Genomic DNA, 7,036 nt, shown 5'->3' on the forward strand with positions numbered 1-7,036 from the left:
ATGTAACGGATGCGTGCCTACAGTTCGTTACCAAGTTCTTTCTTGGACCCAGTAATTGTTGTAACAAACAAGTGCCGACAATATATACAAAATAACGGCCGTCTTTCTGACTCAAATAACTATTACCTAATCTACACCCGGTAGATATTTTACATTAATATACCTCTAACACTAATATAGTCAAAAAGCCAACTAAAACAACTGTATCACAATATATCCGTCACCCTGTATCAACAGTAAATAGCCCCTTACTGCGACACCCGTGACTGTGTACACCCTTTACCGCGACACACCTTGACCACGTCACCCTTTACCGCGACTGCCGTTTGACCAAGTCACCCTATAGCTAGCCACTATAAAACCTATGCCTTGGTAAACCCTGTGTCTTGGTACCTGACACCCTGTATCAACAGTACGTCGCCCTGTACTGTGATACCCTGTGACTATGCACACTATACTGTAACACAATTTATTTTGACCATGTACTATAAAGGAATACAGTGGAACCCTAGCTTATGCAGCTAGGCCCAAACTTATACAGCTTGGTCACTGATTACCTTTTTAGAGTTGTTCCTTCTTCTTCGACCGCCAGAGCAAGAGAAACTTTTCATCTGATGGAACCTCTATTTATATACCTAGCCATCCACTGAAATGCCTTCTTTCATTAGCCAATCAAAACTACTCTTACTTCCTAATTACAAAGAAATAACTAAAGTAAGTCTATACTAACGATCATTTATTGAACAATGTAATTAACAAAGAATCAACCGCTTCAATACATATATCTGACTTTAAAGATAGTTTCACAATACATGTAGCTTTACTATGTAAATAGGAAATACAGTTCAAATATATTTTATTTTGTTTAGCTGTTGTACGTTTTATGTATCACTGCACAGTGGATAACATCGTTTTTGGTGTTTAAAAAAAGAATCGGTGAACACACAAATCGAATTTATTTAAACTTTAATTGATAATACCCGAAATGAAAGTGTATTTCCTTATGCAAGCAAACAAATTGTTTTACTACAATACACATCAAAGTCTTGCGAAGCTGAATGATTTAATGAATTGTTTCAGTCTACGCTGTACCCCGTACCCTGTACCCTGTACCCCGTACTCTGTACCCTGTACCCTGTATACAGTACCCTGTACCCTGTAAACTGTATTTTCACAGCACAATACATTCGATGCGATATGTATCTTGATACACATATCTGACTTTAAAGTTAGTTTCACAATACATGTAGCTTTACGATGTAAACAGGAAATACAGTTCAAATATTTAAAAAAAAAAAATAGCTGTTGTACGTTTTTGTATCACTGCACAGTGGATAACATCGTTTCTGGTGTTTAAAAAAGAATCGGTGAACACACAAATCGAATTTATTTAAACCTTATTTAATATTACCCGAAATGAAAGTGTATTTCCTTATGCAAGCAAACAAATTGTTTTGCTACAATACACAACAAAGTCTTGCTGAAGCTGAACGAATCAATTAATTGTTTCAGTCTACCCTGTACCCTGTACCCTGTACCCCGTACCCTGTAAACTTTTTTTTCACAGCACAATACATTCGATACGATATGTATCTTGATACACATATCTGTTTTAAAAGTAAGTTTCACAATACATGTGTTCAAATATTTTACAGAGATGTAATAACTTTACGAAGTCAATAGTAATTACAGTTCAAATATAGCTTTGTTCCAGCTGTTGTACGTATTTTGTATCACTGCACAATGGATAACATTATTTCTGGTGTATAAAAAAAGAATAGGTGAACTCACTAATCGAATTTATTCAAGAATTGATTGATAATACCCGAATTGTGAAGATATTTCCCTATGCAGACAAACAAAATGGTTTGCTACAATACACAACAAAGTCTTGAACGATTCAATGAATTGTTTCAGTCTACGCTTTACCATGTACCCTGTACCCTGTGCTCTGTACCCTGTATCCCGTACCCTGTACCCTGTACCCCGTACCCCGTACACCGTACTGTCACAGCACCATACAATCGACACGATATGCATTTTAATACAAATATCTGCTTGAAAAATAATTTTCACAATACATGATTTTAGACCGGTATACATCCCAAACGGTAATCAACGAAAACTTTGTGTGACAATTTAGTTAAGTAAGTTTTTACCTGAAAAACAAGTCGATACTGAAAATATATATCTCCTAACGAAAGTTTACGTAGTTGATAATGACATGACCTAAAGCAAACGTCCAGTGTGGTCAGTTTCATTTATTTGGAAAGCCGGTGATAAAAGCTACGACCGAAAAAGTGGCAATATCCGGGCCTTTCAGTGAAAGGTAAACATGTACAGCACTACGTATACGCTGTTGACCGACAACACAGTGTCAGTCATTCTTGAATTTATAAATATCATAGTATATGCCTCTAATCAGATATTTCTGTTCACGTTTGGATTTGAATACATGCACGCAGTGAGAGGGTGCCGCAGGGAGAATTTCAAACTGCAGAAAGAACGATATCAATAGGTTTAAACGTAAAATAGATCACTCATTTATAACGATGTTATAGATGCTGTTGGAAGATGATTTTGATTCAAAATAGTTGCATATCATGTATGCAGAGAGGCTAGGCGAAAAAAGCGAGACGTTACCCTCTCCTCGGCTGGAAAGACCTTTTTGTTAGCAGTAACGTACGGCTGTACAGTAAATGATTTCTCCATTACTGATTTAAAACGCGAAGAAAACATTGTCTCTTGTCAATTTCTCGACATGAATTGTTCATAAGGAGTATCAAACTATAGAATCATGAAGAGTTTTGTGACAAGGTTATAAAAAAAACTTACTTCACTAAATTGTCCCTTTAAGCTCTGCATGACCTTGGTAAATGAATGAACTTTAATTAAAATGTCATTTCGTAAAATTCATTTCGGTCGCTAAAGAGATTGATATGTTACAAATCCTGTGAACTATTTCTTACAAAGTTGTTAATAATAAGGCTAATACCTTATTACCTACTACTGTAACCTCGTAATGCACCATTTTAATAGTTTATGTATCAATTCAATATATTGAAGTTACATACACGTACACAGGTTCGGATCTTCAAGTTTGGTATTTACATATAACTATGTTGGCTGATATATGACATTTCGTCTTTGCGCTTTGTCGCCTGCGAAATAACGCCAAGCGAAATAACGAAAAGACGAAATAACGCCAAAGCGCCAAAGCGAAAAGACGAAATAACGCCAAAGCGCCAAAGCTAAATAACGAAATAACGCCAAAGCGCCAACGCGAAATAACGAAATAACGCCAAAAGGAGGGAGAAAAGACGCCATTTTATCTCTTCGCTTTGGCGTTATTTTCACTTCGGTTTGGCGTTATTTCGTTATTTCGCTTTGGCGCTTTGGCGTTATTTCGTTATTTAGCTTTGGCACTTTGGCGTTATTTAGTCTTTTCGTTATTTCGCTTGGCGTTATTTCGCGGGCGACTAAGCGAAAAGACGAAATGTCATATATCAGCCACCATACCGTGCCGCTAACTGTCGCTCTTTTTTCCTACCTGCAATATTCAAAAGTGACGGTGACTTGTTACTTTCCGTATCTATAGTTATACTGATGACATACTAACCCGAAACTAGAAAAACATTGGTGAGCAGACCAAGTTAGTTATTTGTTTTACGCGTGATATTTCCTTGGAAAAGGATTGGTTATCTACTCAAGCAGTACGTTTTACGACATATTCATACACTAAGAAGAAATGTTGAATGCTACATGTATGTCGACATATGGGCTGTGTGGCACGTGTAAGGTATAACATATACATGTATGTATGGTGTATGGACTGTTTGACACGTGTAAGGTATGACATATACATGTATTTATGGTGTATAGTCTGTGTGACATGTGTAAGGTATGACATATACATGTATGTATGGTGTGTGGACTGTGTGACACGTGTAAGGTATGACATATACATGTATTTATGGTGTATGGTCTGTGTGACATGTGTAAGGTATGACATATACATGTATGTATGGTGTGTGCACTGTGTGACACGTGTAAGGTATGACATATACTTAAGCATTGAACTGTTTTTGTATGGTATTTATGATCTATTTGAATGACATAGCTTTGCAAGCAAACAACATAATGCGCGCTAGCGCATTATGATTTGTTTGCTTGCAAAGCTGTGTCATTCAAATAAATCATAAATTCCATACAAAACAGTTCAACACTTATATTTACGTTTTCTCTGCCTCTTATGTTCTTTTTTAACTTATGATTTATATTTAAAATTAAAAATGCCCGCCTTATCGACAGTTCACACAATTTCGTTCAATAGTTTGAACAGCGTATATTGTCGCGTGCTGATTGGCAAACAAAGTAGTACTTTTGAAATTTCAACAAACACTTCAATTTTATTCCACAATTCAGTATCAATACAATTGCGTATGATATGTCTATAGGGTGATTTAAGTTTATCAATAGAACTCTGAGCTGAAAGTAATATTTGAAATTGTTTCGATTTTTCCCTGGAACAAATTTCGCGCATGGACAAATACAGTGAACACCGCAAATCCGACCTTGCCCTCCACAAGGGAGTTATTTTTGGAAGTTAATTCGAACTTTTCTCTTTGCTCATTTTGTGAAGAATCCAGGCGTGAATGTATTTGTTGATTGTATGGGAACCTCGCAACAGTCGGTAGAATTTATAACATCCTCGTTATTTGACATGTCGTCAGAAACTGAGGAATGGTGGAGGCGAGACGCGTGAAAGATAGCGTTTGAAGTGAGTGATCTTGAGACGGAGCACAGTGTGGTGTACATGTATTATTACGGGGATACAGAGTGGATGTCCAAGTGGAAATAATCAATAATTGTTTACGAATATGTATTTCGTACGTTAACCGCATTCCGTTTCTTATTTTATAATCATACCGGAGTTCCGGAATTTAATTTGTTTTTGTATGTCATTCACGCCTTGAAATAAAAATGTCGGAGAAGAAGATTTGTTGCTGATGCTGTTGATGCATGTTTGAGCTAATTCCCCAAACTTATAAACTGTTTGCCACAAAAGCTCTATCACATGGTGGAGAATCCGTCTTTTGGCGTCGATTTAAGCTGTTTTAACGCAACGTTGCCAGGTGAATCGCGCATTGGAGCTCTCAAGGCGGTCAAAGTGTTTACGGTAGGACGATTCGTCCCAACCACGTGGTTACGTTGGAACTCGTAATGCTTTTTGTTGTGACTGTTCTCACGTTGACATTTATTCAAATTATTGATGTTTGAACAGTAAACTGAACTATTAGTTACTTCCCTGTCTACAAATACGCCGATTGTTGTGTTAGTTCGAAATAATCAGGTCCAGGAACAGTGTTTATTGTGTTATTGACAGCTATAAAAATGAATGACCATCAGTTAAAAAGAAACATTTTGATGGATGCGGCTTCAGGATTTCAATTTTCGCGACGTAATGACTGTAATCCTGTTCCATCACCATTTGTAACCCCCCCAACGAAATATGTATGGACCACCAGTGTTGACACCACAACAGAGATTCTCGTTTGATCCCTTGGAGGCAGTTAAACAAACGTCACAAACTCAGACCCAGCCTCAAGTTCAACCTGTGATTCCGGTGTTACCAACCCGTCCCCATGTCAATATTGGTGACCATCTAACATTACAAAAATTTCATGGTTACTCACACGAGAGTGGGGAAAAGTTTCTGGGGGAATTCCATTCGTATACAGTGTTCCATTGGATCATTACTGACCCTGACAGGTGCATAGCTGCATTCCATCTACATCTACAGGGACCAGCCTTGGTTTGGTTTGGACAATTGTCAGAGGCAACGAAATCGTCTTGGGTAGCTATACAGGCTGACTTTCAGGAAAACTATATCAAACGTTCACACCTTGATCCCAATCTCATTATGGAGTCGGCACTATTTGACTCAATATCTCTACTTCCTTCCCAACCCCTTGAAGACTTTTACAGTATTATTCTGGAAAAGGGGAGGAGGTTGGGTAAACCTGAGAGAGACTTAATTAACAAGTTTATCAGTGGTTTGCCACCAGTGCTAGCGTTCCATGTCCGTGTGAGCCGATGTGAAACTTTTTCTGACGTTCTTACAGTGGCGAAAACGGGTGAGGCGTTTGGTTTCCGGACACTCCAAACCATTCCGACATTTCACGACTCTACAAATTCAATTTCCATCTCAACCCCGGTTCGTGAGATAAACACTCCGCCTGCAAATTCCGGTAACTGTCTTGCTCAGGAAGTGCGTCAACTTTCTGCGGTAGTGGAAAAACTTGTACTTGATGGACAGCGACAACAATATTCACCCGCGCCTAGAGTTTCGAATGCTTCTAACCCGCGTACATGTCATGCGTGTGGCGGCCCAGGCCATGTTCAGCGTGCCTGTGCCTGGTCAGGTAATGGTATTCCGGACCCTAACAGGAGCTGTCCATTCTGTTCTCAGTTTGGACACGGTGCAGTGAACTGTATACATTCGCATCATACTCCGAACATTCCTAGTCAGAATCAGGGAAACTGGCAGTTCCCGAGGTCAGATCAACCTCGCGCCTCCTCGGGAAACCAATAGCAACCGCGCGTCGTCACCGCAGCCTTTCGCCTACTCCATGGCGAGAGACAGTTTTTATGCGATCTACTACACATGTACAGACTGAACATTCTGATAGTAATACAACCAGTGGTGCTGAATCTGATAGTGACACCACAGAGTCAGACTTTTCTGACACACAATGTGAAACTAAATTTATGCACATGCCAGTTACTTTTAAGGGTATTAAGGTAGCAGCTCTTCTCGATTCAGGCTCGAGTATTTCAGTTATGAGTGCCACATTTTATAATTAATTACCACAACTGTGTAAAGGTCCATTACAAAAATGTGACATGTCTGTATTAGTTGCTAATGCTCAGTATGTCAAGGTCATTGGGGTCGCTAAGGTCAAAGGTCACACACCCCATGGTAACCACTCTTTCAAGGTTCATATTTTTGAGAATACGTCACATCCTTTTATTA

This window comes from Mizuhopecten yessoensis, unplaced genomic scaffold, assembly GCF_002113885.1.
Source record: "Mizuhopecten yessoensis strain PY_sf001 unplaced genomic scaffold, ASM211388v2 scaffold6767, whole genome shotgun sequence".
Classification (NCBI taxonomy): domain Eukaryota; kingdom Metazoa; phylum Mollusca; class Bivalvia; order Pectinida; family Pectinidae; genus Mizuhopecten; species Mizuhopecten yessoensis.